The sequence below is a fragment of the Nematolebias whitei genome, chromosome 22, assembly GCF_014905685.2.
Source record: "Nematolebias whitei isolate Nwh7 chromosome 22, NemWhi1, whole genome shotgun sequence".
Classification (NCBI taxonomy): Eukaryota; Metazoa; Chordata; class Actinopteri; order Cyprinodontiformes; family Rivulidae; genus Nematolebias; species Nematolebias whitei.
The window spans coordinates 16,743,757-16,755,618 of record NC_056519.1 but is presented as its reverse complement, the minus strand read 5'-3'; the positions used below and the strand labels follow the sequence as shown (position 1 = coordinate 16,755,618).

Here is an 11,862-nt window from a genome sequence, read left to right as displayed (position 1 = left end):
GAATGTTTTTGAATTCAGTATACCCACTTAAAAGTGCCCAATGATCCATGACATATCATTAGATATACGTCATTGATACGCTAAACGGCAGTTAAATGCTTCCATGACAATCGATCTGTTTGCAGCGCTTGTTTATATCCAGTGAATTATTGTATAATTAATATTTCTGTACTTACTACTTAATACTTGAACATGTTTTGCTTTGATACTGTTTTATAAAGTCTATAACATGTTTTTAATACAAAGCCAACTGTTGTACAAAGTTTGTTGTTCATTTATTGAAATATAAGCATCAGAGAAATTTGGAAATGTTCAATATGCTTAAAAATCAAAATAAATTGACGATTGCATTGTACTAACCACTGTACTTTGGTTTCTAAGCACAGTATACCCACTGCAAACCAAGAAGCCTCACAGATTGTTAAATACACCACTCCCTCTGCTACCTTGGCCTTGAGAGAGTTGATGAACACTGCTTTTTGCTTTGGTTTTATATTCTGATATCTGAAACAAATTGTTGCTTCGTCAAACCAAGAACAAGAGGACTGCGCAACAGCTTCCATTCTCAAAGCAAGAAGGTTGCTAAATTCTTAGTACTGCTCATCTGGAAAGTAGTTTTCTTTGAATACTATACATGTTCGGCACCCAAAACTGATGAGCAAGAAGCAGGAGAAATGCGTTACAAGATAAGATCATTTTAGATTACAACTCAGGCATGAAACTAAAGTATGCATTCTTCAAGGAATACAGGGTCATCAGGACATTTGAAAGTCCACAAAGGTACTTACTGCCTAATTCTAATGCTGCTGATTGCCAATTTGTCATTCTCATTTTAAAAGTCCCCAAATTATGTTTTCCAAATGAGCTCCAGATTGAAAAAGCCATCCATGCATTTTTGTATAGACAGCCAAAATTCAACTTTTGGAAACTGAAGCCATCATACCTCCTATGTGATTTATAACCTGAGCATGACCTCTTCCTTTTTTGTGTTTACATTTTGTACCTAGCAAAAAAGTTGTGTGCATTTTCAACGCCTTGTTTCCTGTTTTTTGTTTGTTTTGTTTATCTTTATGACGGCATAGCAGCACTGAAGACATGCTTGGCTTAGTTGCGGCAGCAATTTTGGGCATTTCCATTAAAACCTGTTTAGAACCTTTTTGTCTTCTTTACAAACGTAGCTTCAGGAACAACTAATAAAAATAATGTTTTGGGAAAACATACAGAACATTCCCATGTAAATAAGACCTACACTCATTCTTTCTGTGACTCTTCACTATCCCAATTGTATCTGCGTACCACTGAAGACATTTTGTTCACTACTATCTCTAGTGCTACACAAATGGAACTGCAATCTGATTCAGTTTGCATTTGTGCTCAACAGCTTAAGGCATCTGCATGTATGTTGATTGCAAACCTTTTGAAACCAGTGGTTATGGTGTTTTACCCATAATTTGTATATATTGTCTAGTTTACTATAGTTCCTGTAGGGTATGGTTAACCAAACTCCCTATAAAACATTCCAGCTCACATCCATCTGCATGATGTACATGTTGCTGACTGTTGCTTTCTGATTGCCTTGCCGGTATCACTTTTAGCTGATATGGAAGGCCGGCAGGCTCCCTGAGTAACCGGCCTGGTGCTAATGAGCCCATCTCCTGCTAATTTAATTTTTAGCGTGGGCTTCTCCTTGGAGCCACAACCTCGTCCGCTTGGATTTGCTGCCACTTCTATCTGCAGGGTGGTTAATCTTTGCACAGTCTGCTGTTTTGTGTCTCACCCTTTGCTACGTGTATAATAAATTTTACTTTGGATGTACTATTCACCACGTTTTCCAAACTTAAAGCCTGGAGATTTCTTAAACATGGAGGACTGTCACGCTCAGATAATGAGAAAGTTTACGCGAAACAAAAATTATTTGCTTATCTTTGAATGAAAATACAAATCAAAGAACCCACACTTCATTAATGAGATATTGTGCACCTTGTATGGCAGATTAAACACAGTTCCATAAGGATGACATTTTATTGAAATATATGCTTTCAACTTGCCTGAAACAGTAGTTTTATGGAACCAATAGTTTATCTTGTTTGCATTAGGCAAGGTCCATCTCTATGATCGAAGAGTGTGAAGTAAATAAGCTTTCTTCCACTGCGGCGCTGCAAACCCTGGTCTGTAAGGTCTGTGATGAATCTGTTATAAGATTCAATTGAGATTTAGTGTTTAATGAGATACTTTAGAATCATATTTACTCCCCGGATTGGTTTTTACCATTTATTAGCTAAAGTGACTTCTTAAAGATGCATCATGCAGCACCATAAATATAAAGAAAATAATAATTAGCCTGTTTCAGGCAATGTGTTTACTCATGAATATTGTGATGGGAAAAGTAACCAGGCGTTTTTTTTTTTTTTTAAAGATCTCTTTTTAGATTGTGATCTGTTTATTAAAGCCAGGACAGTTGTGCTAAAATGCAGATAAAATGTTAACATGCACGTTATGTTTGCTGTATTTCTTTTTGTCTTGCATTTTTTTTTTGCCCATTACAGTTTTGTTTTCCTCAAGACTTGGAGAAAGTGAATGATTTTCATTTTCCTCTCGAGTGAGGAGCTTCAGTTAATCTCCTCAAGTTTTTTTTCCGATCAGATTAGTTTAATTATATAAAAATCTTGTCTTTTTCTCTCTCACTAAAATACAACATTTCAACTGGCTCTAAAGGAAATTAGAAAATATTTAAGCATGTACAGTATATATGGTGTCTTGTTCCTACAATCATCAAACAGCAACCTGGATCAGAAAACCATCAAGCACCACCAACCTGATCTTCTCTCCAACACCACTCACCTTCTCTGGACCATCTTCACCTCCTTGGAAACCTTGGACCTCATTCTCTTCTTCCTCTCTGGCTCCATCTACAACACACAAATAATAAGAAATAGATCATATTCACAACTAACATTCATTATTCAAGCAACCTGCCAATCTAAAATATATATCTTCCCTTCCAGCCTGTAAATATCTACATTTGTAAATAAAATCCCTTAATTTTTTATATGCCTGACTCTGCCTTTTTCTCAGTCTGCTAACTTGGGGTCAACAACTACCAGTACTAAAATCATATTTAAAACGTCATCAATACTACTTTTTATTTTATTTTATTATCACTAAAGCTTATCAAGGTTTAGTTTTATCAATGATCTATGACGGTCATAAGAATTTTCTTTATGGGCAATTAATATGGTCTAACATAGTGACAAATCTTTTGAGTTTATGTCCTTTTAACAATAATTGATATATGTATGAAGTTATATGTTGAGATCTGTGGTAGCTCATTGGGCAGTACCGCAGTCTGGTAATGCTGAGATTATAAGGTCAAGTTCAAGGTTCTTCATTGTTATTCGCATCACATGTGGAACACCTGGACAGCTGGTGCAAGAAGAACAACCTTCACATCAATGTGAAGAAGACGAAGGAGATCGTCGTGGACTTCAGAAGGAACGAACATACCTACCCCCCCATGAACATAAGAGGATCTGCGGTGGAAGTGGTCTCCAGCTACAAGTACTTGGGTGTACACATGAATGACAACCTCAGCTGGAGCAACAACACCACCAGCCTGATCAAGAAAGCTCATCAGAAACTCTACTTCCTCAGGCGACTGAGACGAGCTGGTCTGGGAAGCTCAGTCCTCACCTCCTTCTGCAGGTGTGCAGTGGAGAGCATCCTGTGCTCCAGCATCAGCGTGTGGCATGGAGGCTGCACAGCTGCAGAAAGAAAAGCTTTGCAGAGAGTGGTGAAGGCTGCACAGAAGTTTGTTGAAGTCAGTCTCCCCACCATCACAGACATCTACACCTCCAGGTGCAGGAAGAGGGCCACCTGCATCATGAAGGACCCCACTCACCCAGCACACACATTTTTTTGCCCCGCTACACTCAGGCAGGTGGTTAAGGAGCATTAAGTGTAGAATCACTAGACTGAGGAACAGCTTCTACCCTGAAGCTCATGAATCTCTAACCAGGATAATCACTGTGAAAAATCACATCATGTTGCTGCTGATCTTTATCATGTTGCTGCTGATCTGTTTCATGTTGCTGTGTTAATTTGTGCTCATCTGCTCACACACACTCATGCTCGTGCTGCTGTTCGGCGTATTGTTTTTATGCTACTAGTGTTTAGCATATTTTTAGTTACAGTTTTTCTTTTACATTTTATTGTTGGATGTAACTGGGACCCTGTGTACACAATTTTGTTCCACCACATGTACCACATGAGGTGCAAATGACAAAGAAAATTTGACTCTGACATGGGGTACATGAGGTGGAACAAAATTATGTACATAGGGTCCCAGTTACACTCAAAAATAGCAAAATATAGTGTAAAAAGAAAACAGTATATAAGGATCTAAGATCTAAACTAAGATGTACGCTAAACACAAATAATGTAAAAGAATATGGTATATTAAACAGCAGCCCGAACATGAGTCTGTAGTGAGTAGGTGGGTTACGAGTTACGAGTTTAAACCCAGATTACGTCCAGTAGACATCCATCCTAAAACATTTGCCAAATTTTTCCTGCAAGTCTGCTTCTTGCTGTGGCGATCACTGAATGAAGGGAGCCACTGAAAGAACTGTGTACTTGAGTTAAAGATTAAAAAAAAAACCTCTACACTGTATTTATCACCAAATTAAACAATTTAAAGCCATTTTTATTTTTTACTTAAAATTTTGTGACCCCATTGCTATAAATGACTTAAATAGAAAACATGTCTTATTTGTATTTTCATGGAAGATGTCTACGCCAGTTCAAACTACAGTCAGAGTCGGTTACAGACTCAAAATAAAAAGCAAAAAGGTTTGACTATTAAAGTGTTTTAAGTAAAATCACAACTGTCTGTGGCACTTTCTGGAGCTATACCAGAACTAGTTTGTGCCACTTTAACTGTCATGGCTTTATAAATGAGCAATGGAGAGAGACAGGCAGATGAGGGAAACAAAAGGGTTTAATAAACTTTAATAAAAAGCTGCTGTGAGGCAGATAGTCCAGTCAACAAGACTAATCCTGCTGAAAAACAAAAACATCAGGGGACAAAGTATATTCATTGCTGGCTGAGCCTGAACAGGATTTATAATAAAGCAGAAAAATCAAAGATCAGACTAACTGGTTTTACTTTAAAAGGGTTTTTTTTTAAGTATGTAAGCTGGTGAAGAGTTTTAGTAACGCTTTATCCAACTCTTAATGAGCACTTTCACATGACAAGCACCACTATAGAATAAATAATTTAAATCCTGCATCTCAGAGCATTTATATGTGCCTTGAATGTGTTAAAAAACACGGAATTAACCGTGCAAATTGAACTTCTTGCAATTAAAAAAAATCATTTCAAGAGCAGTCAAAGGTGATATTTTTTGTACAAAGCAACAAGATCATGATATATGTAGTAAAACATGTTAGATGTGTGTCATTCTACAGAAATAAAACCGTTTTTAGTTTGCACCTGTTTTAAAATGATAAAAAGCAGCCTGGTCGTGATGTAAGTTAAAGTTACGAATGTTCACCAAAGACGCGAGGTTGATGCTTTACTCCAGTGACGGAAACAACCCTCCGAGCCACCATATGTCCCCTATAGGCTCCAGTAGTGGATAGTTGAGGCCATAGTATGATCATGTCAGAGACTCGAGGGCTTTTGAATTAAACGAGAAAAATAAAAGTGGGGAGGAAGTTCCATGGCGCGATGGAAACCACAGCTTGAGGCTCGCATCCCTCACATGTCCAGCGGAGAATGGAAATTCGGCTGCCTGATTTGTGCTTAATAAAGTTGTCACATCCTATCAGCTCTCGCATCTACTACACAAAGCACAGGCCTCCAGTCAAGGCTAGTCAGGGGTGATCAAGGGCAGCCAATAGTGGACAACACCTTAGAGTGATGGATGATGGGATAAAGCACTGCCTAATGGAAGTGGGGCCGGATGATGGAAGGCGAAAAAGGGGAGCAATGGACAGCCATGGGTGTTCCTACTCAATTTATTAGGGGCTGTAAGCATCTGAGAATTATAGTGATGATCCTGGTCTCCTGGTAGCAAGTCAAAGGAAAGTGAATTCTCAGAGATGAACGGAAGCTGCAGTCTTCTTGCCTCCGCGGCTCAAAGCCCACGCTCTCAGTGACTGTTACGACATTATGAATAAAGGTTCGTGTCATCGTGCTTCTGCTTTAAGACGGGTCCTGTCCTCTGCCGTGCTTATTTCCTCATGCCCACGCAGCCATTTAAGAAGCCTGACCTCCAGGGGGAGGCACTGCGTGGAGATCCAGGAAGCAGAACGTGGAAAGGCCACATATAATGGTCCTTTTGACCAATCTGAGTCAGACTCGGATGAATCAGACTTAAAAAAAACGGATATTTATAGAGTTGCCATGACTGCTGTCCATTTGTTGAAAAGGTGACCTAAAGGACTGTCGTTCAGGTCTTCTTTAAGATTTCTCTGCTAAAGCGTATGTTCCACAGCAGCCATGTTTTTTAAGAAGATTGATGTTTCCAGAGTGCAGCTGTATCCATAAGTGATCGCTTAATAAATGCGTTGGCAACCGTTTGGTATGACCGTCCTTACTCTCATTAAGTAATATTTCTTTATCTCTCCATTACAGGCCTTCACAGATTTAATTTCTCTTGAGATTTGACTTCTTAGCTTGTGGGTTTATTGGATCAGAAATTATTCATTACTACTCTTCCCTCTGCCCTCAAACACAACACGCTCCCATCTCTTTTTCGAAACTTTATTTGGGTTTTGAATTTTTTTTGCTCGATGAATCCTTCCGAAACCCAGCTGTGCTTAAACTGGCTACTTGGAAAGTTTTCACAATTTAAAGTTTGCCAAACCAGATTATACCTCCATTTTGTTATAATACTGTCCCAGGATAGAAACTAAATTTTCTCCATGTGCAATATCTGAGATCAACGGGCGAGCCGTGATTGAGAGGTACGAGGTTGATGTGTGGCACGTCACCAAGGAAAGTTGCTTTTATCCCTGACTTTGTGAGGGTGCTGTGGAATCAATTCTGTGACACAGATGCCAAAGAAAACTGGAATAATTGTTCTTTAAATTGTTCATTTAAATAGATCAATAAATGGCATGGTTACAGTGTGAAATGGTTTTATTGTTGCAAACCGTCTAATTAATCAAACATCCCAGCAAAAATAAAAAATAAAGGAATATAAAATATTTGAAGTAAACTTTACAATCATGTTTGTGCTGTGATCTTTTTTTTGTTGTTGTCGTTGTTTTTACGAAAGGTGGAGAGTGATACGAGTAGTCAAAGTTTCTTTATTTGTCATACACACCACATGTGGTACATGAGGTGGAATGAAATTGTGTACACAGGGTGCCGGTTACATCCAACAAAAGTATAAATTGTAATGAAAAACAGTAATAAGGTCTAAGATATGAACTAAGAAATACGCTAAACTAAGAATGTACTAAGCACTAGTAGTACAAAAACAATACGCCGAACAACAGCAGCATGAACATGAGTCTGTGTGAGTACGAATGAACACAGCAGCATGAAACAGATCAGCAGCATGAGATCAGCAGCATATCAAGTGGCATTACAGTGATTTTTTTTTTCACAGTGATTTTCCTGGTTAGATATTCATGAGTCTAACAGCCTCAGGGTAGAAGCTGTTCCTCAGTCTAGTGGTTCTACACTTAATGCTCCTCAACCTTCTGCCTGAGGGGAGTGGGGCAAAACGTGTGTATGCTGGGTGAGTGGGGTTCTTCATGATGCAGGTGGTCCTCTTCCTATATCTGGAGGTGTAGATGTCTGTGATGGTGGGGAGGCTGACTCCAACAGACTTCTGTGCAGCCTTCACCACTCTCTGCAAAGTAACCAAACCTGTTCTGCTATTTTGGTTGTTTTCCTGCTTTTCAGCAAGTTTTCAAGTTTTGCAGAAACCTGTTAATTATTCATTTAATGCAGAGAAACATCCATCCATCCATCCATTATCTTTACCCGTTAATTCCATTTTGGGTCACGGGGGTCGCTGGTGCCCATGTCCAGCAATCACTGTGCGAGGGGCGGGGTACACCCTGGACGGGTCGCAAGTCCATCACAGGGCCACATAGAGACAAACGAGACAAACAACCATTCACTCTCTCTCTCACACCTAGGGACAATTTAGAGTTACCAATCAGCCTAACATGCATGTTTTTGGACTGTGGGAGGAAACCGGAGCACCCGGAGAAAACCCACGCATGCACGGAGAGAACATGCAAACTCCACCCAGAAAGGCCCCTGGACCGGGGTTTGAACCAGGGACCTGCTCGCTGAGAGGCAGCAGCTCTACCAGTTGCGCCACCGTGCTGCTTTGCAGAGAAACACCTTATTTTTAATTTTAGGACAATGTATCAAAAATTAAAAGAGGTATGATTGATATATTTTGTCATTGTATGTTCCCATACATGATGAATATATTTCTCTACATTTTATCCCATCACATGTGAGATACACCCAGGTGGAGCAGTGGGCAGCTATTAAGGACCCGGGGAGCAATTATTGTCTGTCTTGCTCAGAGACGACATCTGGGAATGACTGGGAGTCGAGCCACGACTTTCTGGTCCCAAGTCAGCTGCCCTGCCTATCTTGGCCCCCTCAAGTTTACAGCACCTGGTATTCCCAGGCAGTCTCTCATCCAAGTACTAACTAGACCCGACCCTGCTTAGCTTCCATGATCAAATGAGATCGGATGTATTCAGGGTGGTATGGCCATAATACGTGGTATGGACAGATGCATGACAGCCAAAATAAACATTTAGTAGGTTTTTTTTTTCTTTATATCTTTGCAACAAAAGTAACAGGTAAAAGTTTATTTGCTACAGAACAATAATTTGATTTAAGTTTTGGTCAAGACCCCTCTGATCGTCATAAAAAGTGAATAACTTAATTTAAAAATGATATAAAGTCCCAACAGAACAACTGAAGATGTGAATGGATAAAATAGTTGGTGAGGCTGTTCGTCTTGTCAATATGCCATGTTTAATGGCCAGTTAGGAATATTGAATACTTCTGTCATACTTCTGAAGTCAAAACTCTCTGCTATTACGTTTTAGTCAATCAAAAGTTGAAAACTTTGGGAACTCCTGTTTATAGAATTACTTGACTTTCAACAGTCCAAGCATGACAAATCAGGTGACGCCCCCTCGGGTAAAAAAAAAAAACTAATATGTTTCTGTTGCGCTGTGATAACATTTCAAAACCTTGCATGCCAACAATATTGTGCTGTGTCAAGAGGTTAGGGTCATGAAAAATGGTTCTATTTCTGAACCACACTCATCAAGCTGTAAGAAACAGATTGAAAAATGCTGCTTAGTGCATTTTCCAAGCAGAACGACAGGCTGATGATGAATATGATTAAAGTGTTGCCACAACAAAACTTTGACCATAAATAGAGCTAACATGTACAAAATGTACTTGAATGCATCATGTTGAGAACAGCTTAAGTTTGCAAAAAAAAAAAAAATTGGCTTAAAAACTTGTATAATCAAAATATTAAATTGCCAAGCACATGTTAAAGACAATATGAACATTTATTTGTCTCATTTTGTCTCTGTGATGGACTTGTGACCTGTCCAGGGTGTCCCCTGTCTCTTGCACAATCACTGCTGGAGATAAAGCTCCCCACAACCTGCAAAAAGAAGCAGGTTAGGACAATGGATGGATGAATTTTATTTCATTTTTTTCAAACGTCAGCTTTTACACTGTAAGGCAACATTCATACAATCTAATGTTGCTCCACGGGTTCAGTACTTCAATATTTTATTATATTTTCCTGCAGGATTTTTATGACTAAACTAACAAAAACACAAACCTCAAGAAAAGAATAAAAATAAAAGATCACACTTAAAAGTATTAAAATAATCACCTCAACCATTTCAAGACAATGAACCCTTAAAAAAAAAAAAACTACCTGATATAGTTATTTGAATTCAACTGAAGCTCACCTATTATTGCCATATTTAAAATATAACTTACAAAATCTTTAAAAAAATATATACTTTAGAAACCAACACAAGACCAGTCAAGCATTCAAAATGCATTTAGCTCATTTAGAAGTTCCAAGAATCTCTTTTGACATTTAAAATCTAAAATAAATTTAAATTATTTCATATTTATGGTGTTTCAGTTTACTTTACAAACGCTCATGAAACTTGCTCATAAAGCCTCACGGTCTCCAGTTATGAATAAGTAGAGGACATATGCCAATGAGCATCATTTTGACTTTTTCACTTTATAATCTTTACCAGTGTTAGTACAAAATGCTCCGTAACTTAAAGCTGAATTATCTGGATCGCACCAACATCAGTTGTTTTTTTTTTTCATTTTGGCACATTATGCAAACTGAAAGTTGTCAGAACACTTTGGGTCTCCAATGTGAAGTCTGAGTGATAAGCCCAGATATGAAATTTCACTTGCACGTCTATCAGGTTTAACAATCTCCAATTTATTGCAGCATCTATGCTGCAATAAATTAATAAATAAAATCCCTTTCTTTAAGATGCTCAGTCAGCATTAGTGTCTGATTTTGCCTGTGGTCTTCTTCCATTTGCCAAATCTCCTGCGAATGCCTCCTTTGAGCTCAAACATTTCTCACGGATAACTGCAGTTCTACAAGTACACCTCCCTCTTTACACTGAAGAAACCTGGAACCAACTTTGAAAGCAAGTTTATGTCAGGATCATGTGATTTATGAAGTTTTAGTCTTATGAGTCTTGTATTTAGTTTTCTCTGAGTTTATTTTACTTGACTGGACTGTGGCAATGGTTTATTATCTGGGTGTCCAAAAACTTCTTTAAAATGTCTTCAGTTGATCCAAAATGCTGCTGCCAGAGTCTTAACTGGAGTTAGTAGAAGAGATCATATTTTTCCAGTTTTAGCTTCTTTCCATTGGCTCCCTGTCAAGTCCAGAATTTAATTTAAAATCTTACTTTTAACCAACAAAGCCCTCAACAACCTAGCTCCATCTAATATTGGAGATCTTGTTGTTTCATATTTTCCTGACAGAGAACTTCGCTCTCAGACTGCAGGCTTACTTGCGGTTCCTAGAGTTTCCAGAAGCATAATGGGAGGAAGACATTTCAGTTATCAGTAGACCTGTCGCGATAAACAATATATCAACTAATCGTTTGATAAATTAAAATTATCAACCTCCTTTGTATTTGTCGGCTTTGTAATTTCTTCGTGTCTCTCTCTTTCTTCTGAAGACACTGGATGACAAAAGGCTCAACTCCGGTGCTCTTCACGGACCCCTCCGTTTCCCTTTTCTCTTTAAAATCGGTTTTAACCGTCCAAAATTGTGTTTTTGGATCGTTAAAAGCAGCTAAGCTAACAGGCCGACCTTGGGGAAAAAACCTCCGTCTTCTCGAAGCTCCAAAATTCACAGTTGAAACCCGTGCCTTCATGTAAAAAGTTGTTCCTCTGTAAAAAGAAGCTGAGAACTTGTTTACTGATTTTTTTTTATTAAAAGCTTTGTGTGAAAAATGCTATGCTAAAGAGCTCAAACCACAGAGCATCCGCCATTTTGAGAACTGAAAACGAGGAAGGAGAGACTGCACATGTCATGTCAAGGGGTCTCCCTCTCATTTTTCTTAGAGACACACTGCCTGCTCCCTCACTATCCATCCTTCTGTTCAAAACAGTCTTATACTGTCATCCAGTGGTTGAAATAAGGTACTACACGTAAAGCAAATTAACCAACATTTCTTCTTAAATTTAACAATTACTAATTATTGTAAAATTTCAAACAATATTATCGTTTATCGCAATAATTTTTGAGACAATTAATCACCCAGCAAAATTTGTTATCGTGACAGGCCTAG

General features: G+C 38.5%; 1 pseudogene; it reads right to left on the bottom strand.

The window, feature by feature from the left end:
* Positions 1-8,641: 8,641 nt before the first annotated feature.
* Positions 8,642-8,760, bottom strand: LOC119428616 (annotated as a pseudogene).
* Between the last annotated feature and the right edge of the window lie 3,102 nt (positions 8,761-11,862).